Raw genomic sequence first — 21,539 nt, forward strand, 5'->3', positions numbered from 1 at the left:
CAGAACCTGCTGTGGTTCTGGGAGCTGCCCAATTCAGTTTTGTTCTGCTTAAATAAACTCTGTTAGATTTAATTTCTCAAAAACCTTCTTGTTTTAACAGTACCAAGTACCAGACTAGGAAAGCACTGTTGTGTGTGCAAGACTGAGGCCAATCACCCAGCCAAATTCTCCACCCACACTGAAAAAAGAGGTGCCGCTAACTGCGCTAATCCCTTGGCAGGTAAAGGCAATAAAACAAGGTGAAAATGGTGACTTGTTAGGACTTGCAAAGTTCTGGCCTCTGAGCCTGTCCTCGCCTGGGATATCTGTTTTGCAACTGGAGAGAAACACTTCTCATTTTACAATAGAATCTACCTCTACTTGGAGGCTGGAGTGTCTTCTCTTGTGCGAATCACTTGAAGATGATCAGCCCTGTTTTACAGCAAAGGAAGCTGAAGCCAACAGAGGTTAAGTAACTTCTTCAGGGTTACACAAGACTAAACCGCAGGGCTCCACATTGGCCAGGACCAAAGCCCGGCGTATTTATTATCATTAATCAACAGTTTCCTTCGTGAAAACAAGTTTCCTTAATGGGCTCCAGGAGGCTGAGAATTAACCCAGCTATAAAGATGCTGATGTAATGGAGCGAATGGTGAATTATCATTGTAGGTTTGTCTTAAACATGTTTGCTATAAAATATGTTAAAGTCAACCACTGTGAGGAAAAAGGCCAAGCCTTATTCGTAATGAAAGGAAAACGAATAAAACAAGCCACCTTCTATTGTTGTTAGGTGTGTTTTAATGTTAGCGTTCCTCCTGGGAGGAGGTGGGGTGAAACAGGTGCCCATGCTCAGCTCATGGCCGGCAGACAAGCAGCTTTCTGGAGGGCAGTCTCCCAGAGAGGAATCTATGGGTGCCGTTGACTTTTTACTCCTAATTTGTGTAAAGAAAATCAAAACTGAGTTGAAATGTTTCTTCACAAGGAGGAATAATATTATTTATAGTAGCAGAAAGTTTAATAGTTTTAAATATTGGTGGGACTGGCGCTGAGGCGCAGCAGGTTAAAGCCCTGGCCTGAAGCGCCAGCATCCCATATGGGCGCCGGTTTGAGTTCCGGCTGCTCCTCTTCCGATCCAGCTCTCTGCTATGGCCTGGGAAAGCAGTAGAAGATGGCCCGAGTCTTTGGATCCCTGCATCCATGTAGGAGACTGGGAAGAAACTCCTGGATCCTAGCTTTGGATCAGCACAGCTCCGGCCATTGAGGCCATCTGGGGAGTGAACCAGCAGATGGGAGACCTCTCTCTCTGTCTCTACCTCTCTCTAACTCTTTCAAATAAATAAAATAAATCTTTAAAAAAATATTGGTGAGATGTAAGAATACTACACAGTAAAATCATGTTTCTGAAGAATAGGGAAATATGTTAATCCTAAAAGGTAAAGGGGGAAAATGACCTATTACCAAATGGAGTATGAGAATATGTTACCAGTTTGTGTCTAGAAAGGGACCAGCAGGTGACATTTTAATTGCAGTTAATGCTGAGTAGTGAAATTGTGGATGGTTTTTTGAATTAGGCTTCTCTATAATTTTCAAGTACTCTAAAGTAAATGTATAATGTTTCTAAGAAGTGACATCTTAAAATATCTTAGAACAATTAAGCTGACAGAATTCTTTAACTCCTGGAAGTATGAGGCCAAAGAAATTGGGACTACCATACTAACACAAAAAACTTTTAAATAGTAAAGAGAATGTAGCTAAAACTTGAAAATAGCTGGGGCCATTGCTGTGGCACAGTAGGTTAAAGCCTGCAGTGCTGGCATCCCATATGGGCGCCAGTTTGAGTCCTTGCTGCTCCTCTTCTAATCCAGCTCTCTGCTGTGGCCTGGGAAAGCAGTAGAAAATGGCCCAACTCCTTGGGCCCCTGCACCCGTGTGGGAGACCCAGAAGAAGCTCTTGGCTCCTGGCTTCAGATCAGCTCAGCTCTGGCCATTGCAGTCACTTGAGGAGTGAACCAGTGGAATGGAAGACCTCTCTCTCTCTCTTTCTCTCTCTCTCTCTCTGGCTCTACCTCACTCTGTAACTCTGTCTTTCAAATAAGTAAAATAAATCTTTAAAAGAAAATAGCTGCTTACTTAAATGTCTTTTCTTTCAGGAATGAGTATGTTTGGAAAATTCACTTTAGTTGACAACATAAATATTAAGAAAAGTAGCTGCTTTTAGTACAGCTGAGGCGCTCGGTTTAGAAATAATTTATAGTATATGATGTATATACCACAAATTACAATCTATATATAATACAGATGAATACATTTCTCAATATAATATATGAGCCCCAAGAGTATAAATGCAATAACCATATTTTTTACTTCTTAGTAAATGCTCTGCACTTATTACAAGTGAAGGAAAAGACTTAGTGAATCAATAATTTCTAAATAGCTTTTTATCTTAAAAGCAGCAGATTTTTGAGCAGTCTAATTTGAGAGTTTTCAGGATAATAACAATATTGTCCAAAGTAGTCAATTCTGTTACGTTTAATTTTTAAGTGTCCTAAACTACACTGTCACATAACCAAGAACTTTCCTAACAGTGCCGAAAGAATACCAGCTCTGGGCACCACACTCACTCCTTTTCCCCATCCAGGGCTCATCAACTTCTCCCTGACAGTTGCGTACAGCTGCCCCCGGGGCCTGGAGCTTCTCCTGTTAGAGCTGACCTTTACTCTCAGCAGTGATCTCTCTTCCCCACCTGAGCAGTCGCTGCTCTGAGCATGGCCAATTGACCAGTGAGGAACGAGCTGGCGACTGCAGCTGTCGTTACCCAGCGGGCAGAGTAGGAGCTGTTCAATTCCAAAGTCATCCCACAGTTCAGATGGGCTTGGGGAAGTGTCGTGATCATCATCTCAAACCCGATCTCCGCCTTGACAGAGAGCTGTGTCATGATGTCACATAGAATTAGAATCGCTTTAGCTTTTGTGAGACACTCAAGTCTAATTGAAGAAATAACGAAAAATTGAAGCAGGTTAAGAAAAAAAAAAAAACCTCTCTACAAAGAAAAAGAAAACAAACCGTAATTTCTCGCTAGTCTATCATCTCATCAGAATACGACGGGTTTAAAAACTGTATCTGAATAATCTGCACATCTATTGCAGATGTGATAAACAGTACAGTGGAAAGAGAGGATTTAGAGTCCTATAGAACCGGGTTCAAAATCTGACTCTGCCAACAATTAGCTGTGTGGCATCAGGTAATGTATTACCCTCTCTGAGCCTCTCTTGTCACCTGTAATAAGAATATTTGGCAGTGATGTGGTGAAGATCAAAACGAGATGTTTTTGAACAGGTACTAGAGCAGAGCCTTACACATAGCAGATAACAGATGACAACTAGGACTACTAAATAGAACCCCATGGAAACCAGTCACATGTTTTTACTGGAAAAAACAGAGGCGGCTGGCAAGTTTATATGGGTCACTGAAATCTTTTCTGAAAAGTTGCTAGTCCATTAAATCCTGAAGCCTGGGAACTACTTGTCATTCTCTGAACAACCCAGAATAAAGTTCCTCTATGTAGGCCAGGTCACACTGCTTCCGGTTCTGGGCATGGGCCTGAAAACCATGGCTGCTGGAGGCGTGAGACCACCCCGGCTTCCTGCAGACCTCCGCTGGGAGGCTCGCAGGAGGGTTCTATCAAGGGGGATGTTTTCTCAGGAAATGTGGTGAGGAGTCTGGGGCCAGGGGCGTCCACTCTCGTGGGAAGAGCAGGTAGCAGCGGAAGCTGACCATATCCTTTTTTGTCCGCAGGGAAAGAGGTGCGATGACGGCGAGCAGCGGCAACTAAACAGAAACGCTCTCCGATGGACAGCTGACATCCCCTTCTCCTGGCAGCTCATGGGAAACTTCTGCACAGCCCACCTTTTTGTCCATTCTACATGGACTCCACCCCGCCCACCATCACTTCCTCAATTCAGTCTTTCACTCATCCTCAGGAATGGCCACTAGAAGCCACTGTGCAGTGGCCCTGCCTGATAGGACTGCAAGGGGCGGGGGATGGGGAGGCCCAGGTTCCATAAAGTACCTGGGTGTTTTCCGGCAAAGGTCCAGAGCTGTCCAGGCATCTCACTAAATGGACACAATAAGGAGGTGTCCAAGGCTCAGTTTAGCTGGGACTGTGGCTGTAGGGGAAACAGGCTTTGTGGCACCTCTCCTTTGCTCTACACCTAGGGTTGCCTTAGGGAGGAGAGAGAGACTGGAGGCTGTCCTGGCAGAAGGGATATACACAAAGAATAGCAGGAATGCCAATTTGTTCTGCACCTTGCAGACAGTAACCTTCTGGTATCTCTATGAGACATTCATTGCCCGCCTGGTGACCCTGACCAGAGGGAAACTGTACTACAAAGCATCACAAGGGACTTGCAATATGACTTGTTGGCTCACTGGAAACTCAGGTGTTCCTGCAGTGGATAAGCCTCATTCAACACTCAGATACTCGCCATCAAACATTGCTCGGGATCCAAAAAATATTATACCATAGGACTGCCTGCAGTCTGAAAATCTCAATAGGACACTAATACCTGCCCAGTAGAATTGCCAAAATTAATAAGACTGAAAATTTCAAGTTTTGGTGTAGATATGGAGTGATGGAGACTCTTACATGCTGCTGGCAAGAGTAAAATTGGTACAACCATTTTGGAAGAAAATTACTTGTAGTTTGTTGAATATAAGTATAACCAGTGACCTAGCAATTTCTTTTCTAGACATATACTTAACAGAAATTTATGCATATATGGGTTAAAGGACATATTCAAGAATATTTATGAGCAGCAGTAGTATTATAATGATCTAACACTGGTAATAATCCAAACAACCATCAATAATAAAATATAATAAACTACAGAATATTCACATAACAAAATACTATACAGCAGTAAAAACAAAAGTGAGCAGGGCTGGCGCTGTGGCACAGCAGGTAAAGCTGTCGCCTGCAGTTCTGGCATCCCATATGGGTGCCGGTTCGAGTCTCGACAGCTCCAGTGAGAAAGAGAGACAGAAAGAAAGGTCTTCCTTCCATTGGTTCACCCCACAAATGGCGGGTGCAGGGCCCAAGCACTTGGGCCATCCTCCACTGCCTTCCGGGGCCACAGCAGAGAGCTGGACTGGAAGAGGAGCAACTGGGACAGAATCCTGCGCCCCAGCTGGGACTAGAACCCGGAGTACCGGCGCCACAGGTGGAGGATTAGCCTAGTGAGCCACAGCGCCGGCCGGCAGCTCCGCTTCTGATCCAGCTCTTTGAGTAGAAGATGGCCCAAGTCCTTAGTCCCCTGCACCTGCATGGGAGACTCAGAAGACGCTCCTGGCTCCTGGCTTCGGATAGGTGCAACTCCAGCCATTGCAGCCATCTGGGGAGTGAACCAGTGGATGGAAGACCTCTCTCTCTCTCTCTCTCTCTCTCTCTCTCTCTCTTTCTGTCTTTGTTTCTTATAACTCTGCCTTTCAAATAAGTAAAATAAATCTTTAAAAGAAAAAAAAATGAATGAGCTATGGCACTAGGCAACAACTTGGATGCATCTCACAAAAATATACCATCAAACTAAAGAAGTCAGACACCAAAGATACAGACCATGCAATTTAATTTACTCAAAACTCTAAAACAGGCCAAAATGAATCAGGTGTTAGAAGTCACAGTGTGGTTACCACTGGAGGAGAAAGAGGGGTTGTTGGTGGTTTAGAAACTGGTAAAGTTCACACTTCTGGTGGATGGCTTAGCTACATGGGTGGTTTGACGGCAACTCACTAACACTGAGAAGTTCCATGCTTATATATATGTATTTATATTTTAATAAAAACAGGTTTTTGTTTTACTTAAAACAAAAATGCATCGGTGGAGGAAAAGAGTCAGCTCAACTGTTGGCTGCAGGAGCCATTCCTTTGTCTGAGGCACTTGGGCCCTGGGTGCGTGGAGACAGGCCAAACCTTCATTCCGGCTCTCCAACACACTATATATAGGTTTACTTATCTATGCTCTGTCTGGCAAGAGATTTAAATGAGTGTGGTTTCTTATGACTCTCAGGCATACTTCAGAGGTGTTCAATAAGTGTTGGCTGATGAGCTTCCTCTGAGCTTTGTAAATACAGAATTCACTCTTGGCATGCTGTTTATTTTATCAGCAGTACCTAGGTGCTGTTAGGCACATGGACTCATATTTATTTATATAAAAGTCTACATATATTCTGTATTCATTTAGAAAAATGAAGCACAGATGTATCTGGGTGGCTGGCAACTGAACCACATTTTTTGAGCACCAAATAAGAATCTGAAATTATATTCATCTAGAGGTGACCCTTCCCTGAAAAGATTAATTTTGTTAATTAACTTACCCCAAATAGCAAATTTAATTTGATTTTGTTAGAAATGACATTAAATATGGGCTATGTAAATCCACCTATTTAACCCTAATATTCCTCCTTTCCCTCTAACCTTCAAATTGTGTTACCACCCAGGTCCTTTCTTTTATCTTTTCCTTTTTCTTTTTAATATTTTTTTTTATTTATTTGAAAGGTGGAGTTACAGATAGATAGAGGAAGAGAGAGAGAGAGAGAGAGAGAATCTTTCATCCACTGGTTCACTCCAGTGGCTACAACAGCCAGCACTATGATGGACCAAAGCCAGGAGCCTGGAGCTTCTTCCTGGTCTCCCACATGGATGCAGGGGCCCAGAGACATGGGCCACCTTCTACTGCTTTATCAGGCACATTAGCAGGGAGCTGGATTGGAAGTGGAGCAGCCAGGACTCAAACCGGCACCCATACTGGATGCTGGTGTTGCAGGTGGTGGCTTAACCCACTATGCCACAGCACTGGCCCCTAGTCAGCTCTTTTCTAAGCTGGTTATCTAACTCACACTAGCTAGATTGAGGACACTAATGCATCACATTAATGCACATATTTGCTTACCAAAGCTCCCCAAAACAATAGGTCAGAAAGATGTCCCTTGTTTTAAATATTGTTCTGGTAGCTTATAAACAGGAGCGTGTGCTAAAATAGTGTTTTCCAAATCAGTAAGATCAAAAATTAACTGAGGCGCTTCTTAAGAACATAGATTTTTAGAGGGCAGCATTGTGGCATTAACAACAAGTTAAGCTGCTGCCTGTAATGCCAGAATCCTATATGGGTTCCAGTTCCAGTCCTGGCTGCTCCACTTCTGATCCAGCTTCCTGCTAATATGCCTGGGAAAGCAGTGGAAGATGGCCCAAGTGCTTGGGCCCCTGCACCCAAGTGGGAGACTCGGGCTCCTATGGTCATTTGGAAAGCAAACCAGAGGACAGAACATTGCTCTCTCTCCTGCTCTGTCTCCCTGTCTGTAACTCTAACTTTCAAACAAATAAAAAGTAAATCTGATTGTTTTGCTTGTTTTTTTTTTTTTTTAAAGGTGGATTTTTGGCCTCTTCCCCTGGAGATACTGATTCAATAAGTCTGGGCTGAGAAAATGGGAACTCCCTTGGCCAACTTTCATCTGCAAATTTAAGGAATGGGCTAACAACAGGCTCTGCCCTTCACCAATTACCTAGGAGCCTTGTTAGGCTAAGAGTGATACTGCCTTGTAGTAACAAAAACTAAATGCTAGAAAAAATGCAAGTTGACCTACATAGTAAGTATTCCATATTAGCATAAATCTGGAGTAAAGAATGCATATTAAAGACTTCCCAGAACTCATCTGAAAATTATGAAACAAGTATTCCATTTAGAAATACTTTTAAGCTTGTTAGTGACCTTTTTTATCCTCTTTATGGAGTTAAGATTAAGAGCATTTTCTATATAGATCCTCTATTTATTTAGAGCGTTTCTATCTGCTATGTTCCAGCTCTGTGCTTAAACTTTTGTGTGCTAAGAGATGTTTTTAGAGCAACTGTGGTGTCACAAATGAAATATGAAATCAGATAGAATATAAAAAATAAAATCAATTTTAGTGTGACTATCTTAACTATAGGAGAGAATGAGTATTTTTAAAAATGCATGCTTAATGCATAATTCAAGGCAGCAAAAGAGACAAGATGCTTGCCTGTAGAAAGAATCTTTCCCAGTGGAGTGTTATTTATAGTTTTGATCACCGTTAATCAGAATGTAGCCTCACTCATCCTCAAGTGTATTTTGAATGTTGCATTTGTAATGTGACATTTCTCAGTTATTAGGGAAGATTCCCAGGTTAATTTATCTTTCCTTCTGAACTCTCACAACACTGACGAGAGACACTAATTTTGAACACTTGCCTTTTATTGTCTACAGAGACCACAGGGTGGTGTGGTAGAAAGAGCTCTTTTCTAGGTCACAGAGCTGGTTTTTAGGCTTGGCTTTGCCATTAACTAACCAGGAGTATAACCTTGGCCACATGACTTAAGCTCTCAGGGACTTGTTTTCCTCAATTCTGTAAACATAAAGAAGAAAGAAAAGACAAGTTGGATGGGATGGTTTGTACGACAGGATCCCATCTGAAACTTTTGTGCTTTGGGCGGGCATGGTGGCACAGCAGATTATGCTGCCACTTGGGATGCCTGCAGCCCATATCTGAGCGCCAGTTTAAGCCCAGGCTACTTGGCTTCTGATCTAGCTTCCTTATAATGTGCTTGGGAAGCAGGTAATTAAGTCCCTAACGCCTATGTGGGAGACCCAGATAGGTTTCCTGGTTCCTGGCTTTGGTCTGGCCCAGCCCTGGCTGTTGCAGCCATTTGGGAAGTGAATCAGCAAATGGAATATCTCTGTTTCTCCCTCTTTGTCACTCTGCCTTTAAAAAATTTTTTAATTCCTTGTTTTAAAATCTGCTTTCCATATAAAAGAAGTTGAGGATTATTCAGCCTTTAAAAGGTGTGAAATTTTGGGGCTGGTGCTGTACTGTGGCGAGTAAGGCCGCTGCTGGCATCCCATAAGGTTCCACTCCTGGTTGCTCCACTTCTGATCCAGCTCCTTGCTAATGCACCTGGAAAAGCAGTGGAAGATGGTCCAAATCCTTGGGCCTCTGAACCCGTGTGGGAGACCCAGAAGAAGCTCCTGGCTCCTGGCTTCCAATCAGCCCAGTTCTGGCCATTGCAGCCATCTGGGGAGTGAACCAGCAGATGGAAGACCTCTCTCTCTCTCTCTCTCTCTCCCTTTGCTTCTCTGTAACTCTGCCTTTCAAATAATAATAAAGCTTAAAAAAATTTAAGGTGAATTTTTTTTTTTTTGACAGGCAGAGTGGACAGTGAGAGAGAGAGAGACAGAGAGAAAGGTCTTCCTTTTGCCGTTGGTTCACCCTCCAATGGCCGCCACGGCCGGCACACCGCGCTGATCTGAAGCCAGGAGCCAGGTTCTTCTCCTGGTCTCCCATGGGGTGCAGGGCCCAAGGACTTGGGCCATCCTCCACTGCACTCCCTGGCCACAGCAGAGAGCTGGCCTGGAAGAGGGGCAACCGGAACAGAATCCAGCGCCCCGACCGGGACTAGAACTCGGTGTGCCGGTGCCGCAGGCGGAGGATTAGCCTAGTGAACCGTGGCGCCGGCCTAAAGTGAAATTTTGACACACTCTCTAACATGGATGACTCTTGAAGACTTTATGCCAGGTAGAATCAGCCAGACTCAAAAGGACAAATATTTTGATTCCATTTATATGAGGTACTCTAGTCAAACTCAGAGACATGGAAAGCAGAATGATGGTTACTGGGGCTGGAGGAGAAGGTAGTGGGAGTTGCTGTTTAATGTGTAGAGTTTTGATGTGCGAGGATGAAACCATCTTCAAGAAGGATGGTGGTAACAATTATACAACAATACCACTGAAATGTACACTTGAAAATGATTAAAATAGTAAATGTGATATCGCACCTATTTTGCACAATGTTTAATATTTTTTAGTTTAAAAATTACAAGTTTTAAAGAAATGCACATTTCAAAAGCATTTGGCCTTTATCATCTGCTTCATAAGGGAGAAACAAATATATGCTGGATAAACGAACAAAAGAGGAGGCTGGGGTAAGGTTACGAAAATTAAATTGAAATAAAGGCACTAGACTCCTCGTCTTGAGGTGGAGTTTGCACAGCAATCACATTGGTTTTAGTTCCTAGATTGTATGCTTATATACTATGGTTTGGGTACAGGCCAAGGGGGTAACACACGTGAGGAGGAGGGGCTCACGCTCCCCACTGAGTCACCTTTGGGTCACCACGTTCTCTCTCCTGAGGCTGTAGGTACCTGAGTGCCTGGGACACATTCCAGCTCCCGGTGCCGCGCAGGTGCAGTTCTAAAAACTGGATCATTTTCATTGTATCAGAGATGAACATGTTAAAGGGGTTTTCTTGCACCAAAATTAATCTGCTAAGGATTATTCCTGACATGCATTTCAGGAATATAGCAACTGCTAGAAAACATGATTACATGATTTGAAGGAGGTTTTTTTTTTTTTTTTTTTTTTTTTTAACAGAGGTTTCTAGCAGATGATTATTACCACTTACTTCTGCAATGACAAATTTACTTGATCTAAAATGCATCCCCTGAATGTTATGGTAAAAAGCAGAGGTCATAGACCACATTATGTGTATCATGTCAGCAGGCTGGGGATACTGCATATCTCTTGGTATTCTATTTACTCTTCCACTTTGTAGAGCAAATATTTATTTTTAAGAGATAGCTACCAAATGTTTAACAGAGCAGTATGGAATAGTGAATACAACACTTTCCTTTAAAAGAACACAGAATATTTATAGAAGCTTTATTGGAATGAAAAAGTTCAAAGTACTAAAAAGATACAAATATCTCATTAAAGCCACACTAACATAGAAATATACTAAATATCTTGCATTCTTGCTGACCCTGCAACCGTAGATAAATGTCTGAGCTGGTTAATATTTATTTTCTTGATCTGATTCTTGATCTTGATTCTTTATTCCCCCTTTGCTATTCATGAAGCTTATAATCAGCCATGTTTTAAACACAGAACTTTAATTATTCCCAGATCAAACTGAAATTGCACATGATTATTGCAAATTCCCAGGATTTAACTAGATGGTTTCCCCAGGACTGGGAAGATCAAATCCTCATTTAAAAAGTTGCTGATAATGAAGAATTATGCATCACTTTAACTAAGCTGTGTTTTCTTTAATATTAAAAGAACACCAGTGTCATAGACGTTGAGAGTAGATTACTAGAGGCTAGGGGGAGTGGTGGGGAGGGGAGAGGGAAGGGCAAAGGTTGAGTAATAGGCACTAAGTTATAACTGGATAGGGCAAGAAGTCCTAGTGCTGTAGGTGCAGTAAGGTGACTATAGATAACGATATTGTACAGTGTGTGTGTGTTTAAGCTAGAAGGGAGGATTCTGCATGTTTTCACCAAAAAGAGATGATGAATATTTGAGGGGGTAGCTAGGTTTACCCTGAATTGAACATTGCATAAAATATACATGTATCAAGATAGCACATGGTATCCCATAAATATGTACAATTGTCATATACCAGTTAAAAATTAAAAAGTTTTAAAAGTTCTCAAAAAAAAAAAAAAAAAAAGAATAGAGGAGAGCTTCTTCAACTTGGTAAAGAAAGCCTACCCAAAGAACAACTATGAAAACAACAAAACGGGCCGGTGCTGTGGCATTGTGGGTAAAGCTGCCATCTGCAGTGCTTCGATCCCATATGGGCGCTGGTTCGAGTCCTGACTGTTCCACTTCTGATCCAGCTCTCTGCTGTGGCCTGGGAAAGCAGTAGAAGATGGCCCAAGTCGTTGGGTCCCTGAACCCACTTGGGAGACCTGTAAGAAGCTCCTGACTCCTGGCTTCAGATCAGCCCAGCTCTGGCAGTTGCGGCCATTTTGGGAGAGAACCAGTGAACAGAGACCTCTCTCTCTCTGCCTCTGCCTCTGTAACTCTGCCTTTCAAATAAATAAACACATCTTAAAAAGAACAAGAAAAAACAAAAAGGAAAAATTTCCTTTGGTCATTTGACTTTAATTCTTTTGATATTAATTATAACACTCTTTTAAAACTATTAATTAATTTGAGAGAGAGACAGAGAATTCTCTTGTGCTGGTTCACTTCCCAAATGCCCACAACAGCCAGGGCTGGGCTGGATTGAAGCCAGGAGCCAGGAACTCAATTCAGGTCTCCTGTGTGGGAGGCAGGGACCCAGCTACTTGAGCCATCATCTGCTGCCTCCCACCGTGCACATCAGCAGGAAGCTGGAGAGAGAAGCCAGAATGGGATATGGAACCCAGGCACTCTGATTATAATTTTCATTTGCATTGAGAGAAGCATACCATTGTCATGCCAAAGAAAAGCACAAGTTTCAGTATATATTGGTAAAGTTTGCAGCATTTAAATTAATTTAAAGTTGGACAATTAATTTAGCAGATTTTAAATATTTAGCTGATTTAAAAAAACAAACAATCCCATGAAAAAGAGAGAAAGAAAAGGAATATAAAGAGAGGAAAAAATTTAATTCTGACACTTAGCAGTATGGCAATTAATCTACCTAGTGAATTATTTTATAGATGTCTAATACTCTATTTTGTTTATTTGTTTTGTACATAATGGGCCATGTTTTACTGCCAAGGAAAATCTGGTTTTGGGTGGGATTGGGGAAATCATTTTAATAAAAGCTATGTTACTCAAATGTGCATACTTGCGTATCTTTCATTTAAGAACATTTAATGTATAGGAATCCTACAAGGTTATGTTAGCTATTCACTCTAGCAGCAGTCATTTCCCATTTGTGTTTCCCAAACTTGCCTATTTTTTTTCTTTTGGTTTATCTTTTTTTTTAAAGACATATTTATTTATCTGAAAGAGTTACAGGGGGTAGGAGGAGAGTCAGAGAAAGAGATCTTCTATCCACTGGTTCACTCCCCAATCACTCTCCTCACTCCCCAAATAGCCGCAATGGCAGAGCTGAGCCAATCCGAAGCTAGGAGCCAGGAGCCTCTTCCAGGTCTCCCATGTGAGTGTAGGTCTCCCAAATACTTGGGCCATCTTCCACTGATTTCCCAGGCACATTAGCAGGGAGCTGGATCAGAAGTGGAACAGCCGGGACTTGAACTGGTGCCAGTGTGGGATGTCGGCACTTCGGCATCTTAACCTGCTATGCCACAGCGCTGGCACCCTGGTTTATCTTTTAAAATGTAATATTTGCTATTTTAAGTATCTCCTCCTTTCCCTCAGAAATTCTGATTTGGGAATTCCTAAACTGCAACCCGAGAATCTTTTTCTTTTCTTTCTTTCTTTCTTTCTTTCTTTCTTTCTTTCTTTCTTTCTTTCTCTCTCTCTCTCTCTCTCTCTCTCTCTCTCTCTCTCTTTCTTTCTTTCCTTTCTTCTTTCTTTCTTTCTTTCTTTCTTTCTTTCTTTCTTTCTTTCTTTTTTTTGAGATACAGTGAGAGACAGAGAATGAGCTCCCATTGAAGGTTCTCTCCCCTGATGCCCACAGACACTACTCCCCTGTAGCCCAGGACAGGGCTACACTGAAGGAATCAGTAACTCAATCCAAGTCTCCCACACAGGTGACAGAAACCCACAGCCATCACCATCACCACTGCCTCCCAGGATCCACGTTAGTGGGAAGGTAGAGTCAGGAATCAAACTCAGATATTCTGTTCTCCGACACGGTCATCCTAACTGGCATATTAACTGCAGACCAAAGGCCTGCCCCTGGGAAACTTTTTTTTTTTATCTTTTATTTAATGAATATAAATTTCCAAAGTACGACTCATGTGTTACAATGGCTTCCCCCCCCCATACCGTCCCTCCCACCCACAACCCTCCCCTTTCCCACTCCCTCTCCCCTTCCATTCACATCAAGATTCATTTTCGATTATCTTAATATACAGAAGATCAGCTTAGTATACCTTAAGTAAGTATTTCAACAGTTTGCTCCCACACAGAAACATAAAGTGAAAAATAATAGATGATTTTTTTTAAATGATGATGAAATCAGATCAGACCTATTGTCATGTTTAATCCCTGGGAAACTTTTAAAACCATTATTATCTCCCCTTTTGCCCATCATCCTAGATAAAAGCCAGACAAGTTTGGGAAACACTACACTAAGCATGAGAGATAAGAAGCAAAACTTCTATTTCTAAGCTCTAAGCCAAGCAAAAACATAAATTTAGCTTCATTACAAGATTCAAAGAGGCCATTTATAAGGACTCATATTTATAAGGACTCATATAAGGACCTCATATTATAAGGACTCAAATTTCTCATGTACAATATCCTCAATATTCAATTGTCTTTATTAATCATTTTATGTTATACATATAATGAAATACATATAATGAATTATCTCAATAACTTTTGCTTTGGGCCTTCCACATCAAATACATTTCCTCTTTTCCTTGTTATAAATTTAATTTTTTTCATTAGAGAGAGAGAGAATCATGCTTTTACCCATGATTCAATCCCGAAGGGCCAGGACTGTGCTGGGAGGAACCTGGGAGCAGGGAATGGGATTCAGGTCTCCCACGTGGGTGGCAGGAAACCAATCCCTTGAGTCTTGGTTGGTGCTTCCGAAGGTCTGCCTAGGCAGGAAGCTGGAGTCAGGGGTTGGAGCCAGGAATCCAACCCAGACACTCTGATATGAGACTTGGGCATCTTAATAGGGGTCAAGAGCTAGGCTAAACACGGGTCCCTCCTTTTCCGTTTTTCAGGACTACCCTGAGTACGGCTATAATTTAAATCTGTAATGAGATATTACACATTAAAGGGCTTGAGTCTAAGCTGCAATTGCCAAACAAGCGGTAGTTTGTTCCAAAGGCTTGGCAACAAGTGGTAGCTTATTCTACAAGCGTAGTTTATGTATTCTACATCTTCTTCATGATTAAGAACTTAAAAATAATCTAAAAATCCACAAACTAAACAATAAAGTAGAATCTAAACAAGGATGTAAACAATATCTGTTCAAAAACAAACTCTCCCATTGCCTTTATTTTCTCCCTATTTTAAAGGGTAAGGATGAGACGACTTAGCTAATCTACCAGTCGGTAGTAGTTCAGCGGGTTATTACACTATTGTGAGGCGGAGCAGTGCTGCTGCTCATCAACGTCTGTTTCAAAGCTAGGAATCAAAGAGAAAGGACCAAAAAGTGTTGTATTCAACACAGGGGATGCACTTAGGTCATCTGTCCACACAGCCTTGAAGTATAGTTCCTCTGCAGCGGACATGCCTGCTTACTCCACACCTTAAAACTGGAACTCGCCCAAAAAACACCCTGGCTGCTCGTAAATGTTTTTCACAGGCTGACTAAATAATCTAGAGGTTTTCTGTCACGTTCTTCTTGTCTAACAGTCTGCATGATTACTTTGTAATAATGAAATGTTTTCCCCACCTACTTACTACTCAAGCCACACCATCTATGACTGTGCACATCTTACAGAACAGCCTTTCAGAACAAATGCACAGAGGATCAGCAGCCAGGAGGCCACGCGTGCCCTGGAGTGGATCTGACACTCGTCGAGCAGGGCACCGGGGCAGCCGCCGCATCTCTCAGGGCCCAGGGGGGCACCAGCCGGCTGCGCCATCTACCTGTGGAACCCGGGCCACCGCTCTTCACAGCCGTCGTTCGGCTTCTTCCACCTAGAAATGCTGATGACTGTATTATTTATTAACATTATGTTTAAGTTGTCGCTGCTACTCTTTTCTTTCCACCTCTGATTTCTTTCCCGAGTGCTTCTGCAAAGCCGAGGCGGCCGAGCCGGCTGCGAGCTCCTCCGGCCGGCGGGCTGCGGCGGCGATGTCTGGGTGGGCAGGGCCGGGCCCGGCCGGGGACAGCCTGGCTGCAGGAACCCGAGGGGACCTCGCAGGCCAGGACGCGGCGGCAGGGGCCTCCGGGCCGGGATCTACTCACCTGGCGCACGGAGAGGCGATGGCGCGCGCGCCGCTCACGCAGCCGGGGGACCCAGGCCACGGCGAGGACGACCGCGTCCGCGGGGCAGCGTCAGCCCTCAGCCGGGGATGCGGAGCCCAGGAGGAGGCTGCAGCTTTCCCTCGAGAAACGGAAGAGGCGGGGGAGGAGAGAGGGAGGAGGAAAGGAGGAGGTGGCCGGGGCCGCGGCCGCGGCCGCGGGAGGCTCGGAGAGGGGCGCCGGGCGCCTGGCCGCAGGCTCGGCCCGCGGGCGAAGGGCGGGGAGGAGGCCGAGGTCACGGGAGGGGAAGGCGAAGCCCGGGGACGCGCGGCCCGGCTCGGGCTCGGAGCGCCGGGCTCTGCAGCGGCGGGGTGGCGGCTCCTCGCTCTCCCACGGGCGGCGCGGCACGGCGTGGAGCGGAGCGGTGACGCCGCGAGGCATCCCACGCCCGCCGGAGCCGGCCGCCCGCGACGTCACAGGGCCAGCGCGGCGACCCAGAGGCGACCCAGAGGGGGCGGCCCGCCCACCCGCACCGCGTCTGCTGTTTTCCTGGTGACGGCCGGCAAACCCGCTTTTGAAGTCCTCCCGCCCCGCTCCTCCGCCCTGTTTGGGGGCTTATGGGTTTGACAGACAGGTTGGCAGCTGCGAAGGTGGACTTCCTGCCCATTGTTCTGATAGACAAGTCAAGGGTGGTGGTTGGCTGTTCACCAAGCTGTAGCGGTGTCTCCTGGGCGCTCGCCTTATAAGGCGTGCGCCAGGGCCACCCACACAGGAAGCACCTCGTGGGTAGGGAACTCATGTCGCTTCAGCCCTGTCAGCTGCGGCCCTCGGTGCAGCTCATGGGTCGTTTTGAGTAGTAGACGGGACGAGGAGGGGGAAGCATAACGCTTTTGAGGGGAAGGGGCCGCAAGCTGGCCCTGCAGGCTGGTGTTGCTTGTGAGCGCAGGGCGGGGGTCTTCTAAAGCAGCTCCCCTCACCCCAGAGCCCGGAGGACTTGCACCACAAGGTCTGAGAGAGAAGAGCCCCCCCTGCAGCGGGCGAGCAGGCCTTTCCACCCGCCCTGAGGGCTGCGAAGAGCTGACACTGCGTACCTGTCACTCGCTCCCTGGCACTCAGCACGGATGGGTGAACTCTGCAGTATAGCGCCAGCCCGCCAGGTTTTTAATCTGCAGTCAAGCCTTGGGCCTCAGGTATCTGAAGAGGCAGGAGTCTGGGGCAATACTCACACTCCAGAAAACGGTGCTTCAAACTTGATGGCTTTCCCACTGAGCCCATCTTTCCGTTCCCCACCTACTCCTGTGGTCTCAAACTCAGTCGCTTCTCCACGTTCCCAGCCGCCCTCCCCGGATGTCACAGAGTAGCAAGCCCAGTTGAGTCTACCTTCATCTCTTAGACCTATCCTCTCAAGGTTCCTTGGGTCCAGCTCATTGCCATCGTTAATTAGTGTCATAGTCATATCTATGTGGGCAAACGTAAGAAATTGTTTGAACATGGCATTTAGGAGTGACGAGACATGTGCCAGAAGAAAAAGTGAAAGAATTTGCCTCTACAGAGCAGGAGTTTGGGCAGAGGTGGGTGGCAGGCGATTTGAATCCACTCCATTTTCTAGTTACTTACTAGGAAGGTTATCCGGAATCACACAACTCAGTGGTTTTCTTGCTTGCTTAAAAGCTTTCAGTGGCTTGGGGTCTCTAGTCACTTTTAAGAGCATGCTCGGGGGCTGGCATTCAAGGCCCATGGTCCCCTCCCTTCTGTCAAGCCTGTGGCTCAAGCTCTACACACCATAATACCGCAGCTCATCTGGTTTGCTAAATGCGGAAACTGGTTTCATACCTTTGCATACTGGCATGCTGTTGCTTTTGCCTGGATCACTGTGTTACTGCTATAATTATAACAACGAATGGCACTGTTATTTCTTTCACCAACCCTATGGTAGGTATTACTATTAACTATATATTTTTTTTCAATTTTATTTTGAAAGATTTATTTATTTATTTGAAACTCAGAGCTACAGAGGGAAGAAGAGACAGAGAGAAATTTTCCATTTGTTGGTTCACGCCCCTTCCCCATGGCCCCGTTAGCCTTGGGCCGGGCCAAGCCAAAGCCAGGAGCTTTTTCCAGGTCTCCCACTTGAGTAGCAGGGGCTCAAGTACCTGGGCCATCCTCTGCCACTTTCCCAGGTGCATTAGCTGAGGGATGGATTGGAAATGGAGCAGTGGGGACACGAACCGGCGCCTGCGTGGGATGCTGGCATTGCAGGGGGAAGCTTCACCCACTGGGCCACAGGGCTGGTGGCTGTTATCTACCCTTGAGAAGCAAATCAGAGATGCAGCAAGTTAAGTAACTTATTTAAATATGTGGTATGTGGGGAGGCTAAATTTGAACCTAGCAATTTGACTGTAGGAGTCACATAATATTACCTATTCATCATTTGAAAACTTCACAAAACTAAATTTGAGTGGTATTAAAATATTTTAAATTTCTTGAAGCCTTAAAAAGGCAAGCATCTCAAAGTTAGCATGGGACAAAGGCTGAAGTTACTAAAGTGACAGATCTGATTGTTTCATTAACTCCTTTTGTCAAAAAACCCTCATAAAATAAAATTAAAAGACATGTAAAAATTGTCAAAATTCACAACATACATGAAAGATAAGAGGTCTTGTTAATGGAGGGGTTTTATAAGGAAAATAAAGACATTCTGTTCCAAAACATTGCACCAAAATGTAAATCAGCTAAGTCATGAAAGAGAAATGTAAATGGCCAAACAATTCAGACAGAAGCGAAAATTTAAAACAACAACACACCATCAAATTGGCTGAGAATAAAATAATACTTAGAGCTAGTGATTGGTGCCAGTAGGATGTGTGACAAATGGCCAAGCTCATGCATTACTGAAGAGGACAGAAATTGGCTCAAATTCTAGAAGGCAATTTAGCAGAAAGTAATCAAAAAAAAAAAAAAAAAAGCCCTCAAAAAAGGTTCACACCCTTTGGCTCAAAAATTACATTTCTGAGAATTTATAACACAGACATGCTCTGTTATAGGTGTTGACAAACATTTTCTATTAAAAGGCCAGATAGTAAATATTTGAGGCTTTGAAAGTCACATAAAACTCTATTGCTATTTTTCCTTTTCTGGTTGTGCTTAAAAAAAAAAAAAAAAAGACAACTAAAAATGTAGAAACTGTTGGCTTGAGGACTGTTCAAAAAGAGGCAGTGGTCTGAAATCAGCCAGAGGGCAGTAATGTTTGCAAAGAGTACACTCCAAGAAAGTTCATCACCCCGCATTTGGCAATGGCCAAAAGAGAATCCAAACTAAATAAATGAGAATAGAAATTATTCACAACCAAATACAAGAACACACTTTTTAAAAATCATTTAAAATATTTTTAATGTTGCACATGGATATTTATTGCATGAAATAGTATTTATGATTAAGTAGGAAATAGTTTACTAAAGAATAGCTATGATGTGATCCCACATACAACATAATCATCATATGCATAGAAAAAATCTGGAAAGATATAAACACAGTGTCTATAGTGGTCTGGGGGTAGCAGGAAGAGGGGATGTGGATTCACTATTTGGCTTTTCATATGTGTATGTGTATTTCTTATACTGAATGTGTGTAGTTTTTGTAAAAAGCAAAAACACAAGAAACAACAAAGCACTTGAGCAGTGAGTTTGAGAGGGTCTTCCCTGAATCTTTTCTTCCAGATAGAAGTTGGTGGCTCCCTCTTTTGTGCTCCCTAATTTTTTTTTTTTTTTGACAGGCAGAGTGGACAGTGAGAGAGAGAGACAGAGAGAAAGGTTTTCCTTTGCCGTTGGTTCACCCTCCAATGGCCGCTGCGGCCGGCGCACCACGCTGATCAGATGGCAGGAGCCAGGTGCTTCTCCTGGTCTCCCATGCCAGTGCAGGGCCCAAGGACCTGGGCCATCCTCCACTGCACTCCCTGGCCACAGCAGAGAGCTGGCCTGGAAGAGGGGCAACTGGGACAGAATCCGGCGCCCCAACCGGGACTAGAACCCGGTGTGCCGGCGCCACAGGCGGAGGATTAGCCTATTGAGCCACAGTGCCGGCCTGTGCTCCCTAATTTTATAAAGGTCTTTGGAGCATCGCCATTTACTTACTCACAAAATGGCTAATACCATCATTTAGTTAACTTTCCCCTACTATCGGACACCTGAGTTCCCAATATTTCCCTGGTACAGTGTACTGGGCGCCCTCTACTTGCCCTCTGCCAGACCCATATCTGCCTCTGCTAGACTGCTTCAGAAGGGCAAACTTTCACAACCGATTCCCTCGGGGCTCTCTTGCCAGCCGTCCTTGACCAGTGGGTGATGCCAGTTGTACACACGGGGGTGGAAGAGGAGAATTGTTGGAGTGTTTCTTCCTACTCTTTTCACGCTTCTGGCAGAGTTCTGACAGTGCCTTTGCCCCTCCAAGGCTCCTGGCAGTGTGATTTCCTTTCCTTCTTTTGTTCCTGTAGGCTTTGCCACGCTAGCAGCTTCTGCTGCTACAAGGGCCTGACTACCTCTACATTCCTCTTGTTTCCTTTCATCCAACCCTAACCCTAGCCCTAACTTGTGTAAACAGTCTCTTCAACGAAATCTCTTGGTTTGAAACATCAGAGTGGAAGTTGGTTCCTGTTATGACAGACTGATATATTAAGGAGCACTGTTGATCATCAAAGAACACACATCTTTTACTCTTTATTGCAACAGGCCCTGGATAGCTTCAGAGTTTACATCTGAGCTTCTACTTGCAAGGTAATTATAGAGTGATTTACATGTTTCCTGAGCAGGAATGTGAATAACTTCTGAGAAGCCAGAGTTTGGGAATGTAGCACTGACTATTGTCCGTTTTGGAGAAGTAACACTCCATTGCATTTTATTGAATAAATTATTTACTAGAAGTGTTCAAATTTTGATTTTTTTTCAGTGGAATCTTTAAGAAAAAAAAATCCTATGGGAAACCTAACATGTAAATTAGGTAAAAGTCAAATTCCCATGGTTGAGGTAAGCTTGAGGAAAAACTTCCTACCTTTTTTTAAAAAAATACATAAATTATTTATTTTTTTGAAAGGGAGACACATAAAAGAGACACAAAGAGATTCCCCATCCACTGGTTTACTCCCCATATGCTTCCAATAGTTGGAACTGAGTCAACTGGAAAATAGGAGCCAGGAACTCAATCTGGGTTTGTCACAGGGTGGCAGGGACACAACTAATTGAACCAATACCTGCTGCCTCCCAGGTGACTTTAGCAGGAAGCTAGAACCAGGAGTGGAGCTGGGTGCAAACCCAGGCACTCAATTATGGGATATGGGCATCTCAGCTGGCATCTTAACTGCTAGACCTAACATCTTCTCCCTCTTCCTATATTAAAACAGTCCTAGGATGAGCTTTGCAGAAGCCTAGGGCTCCTTAGACACAATTTGAAAACACAGCTTTGAAGACGGCCAGAGTCTAGAAGCTACACTCTTCATAAATATAAAATATCCATTGCATTTCTTTAGGCTACAATCCTAGAATCACATAATCAACAAAATGATTTTACTGGTTGCATTTCAAGATACTCTTCACTGTGAACCACATTGCCTATCTCATTATTGTATCTATCATTAAATACACAACCCTTCTAAAAAATCTTCTGATTTCTCATCTTAGTTTTTGTTTAAGATTTATTTATTATTTGAAAGTCAGAGTTACACAAAGAGAAGGAGAG

General features: G+C 43.9%; 2 protein-coding genes across 2 annotated transcripts in view; one reads left to right on the top strand and one right to left on the bottom strand.

Moving 5' to 3' along the window:
* The window catches only part of LOC127491518 (translation initiation factor IF-2), a 67,869-nt gene extending 54,507 nt beyond the window's left edge, over positions 1 to 13,362 (top strand). The window contains exon 5 of the mRNA XM_070069874.1: positions 3,774 to 13,362. The gene's annotated coding sequence lies outside the window, so the exon portion shown is untranslated. The remainder of the gene's footprint in view (positions 1 to 3,773) is intronic.
* Positions 1 to 19,650, bottom strand: part of INPP1 (inositol polyphosphate-1-phosphatase) — a 31,158-nt gene extending 11,508 nt beyond the window's left edge. The window contains exon 1 of the mRNA XM_002712256.5: positions 15,816 to 19,650. The gene's annotated coding sequence lies outside the window, so the exon portion shown is untranslated. The remainder of the gene's footprint in view (positions 1 to 15,815) is intronic.
* Positions 19,651 to 21,539: the final 1,889 nt, after the last annotated feature.

The sequence above is a fragment of the Oryctolagus cuniculus genome, chromosome 3 (assembly GCF_964237555.1).
Source record: "Oryctolagus cuniculus chromosome 3, mOryCun1.1, whole genome shotgun sequence".
Classification (NCBI taxonomy): domain Eukaryota; kingdom Metazoa; phylum Chordata; class Mammalia; order Lagomorpha; family Leporidae; genus Oryctolagus; species Oryctolagus cuniculus.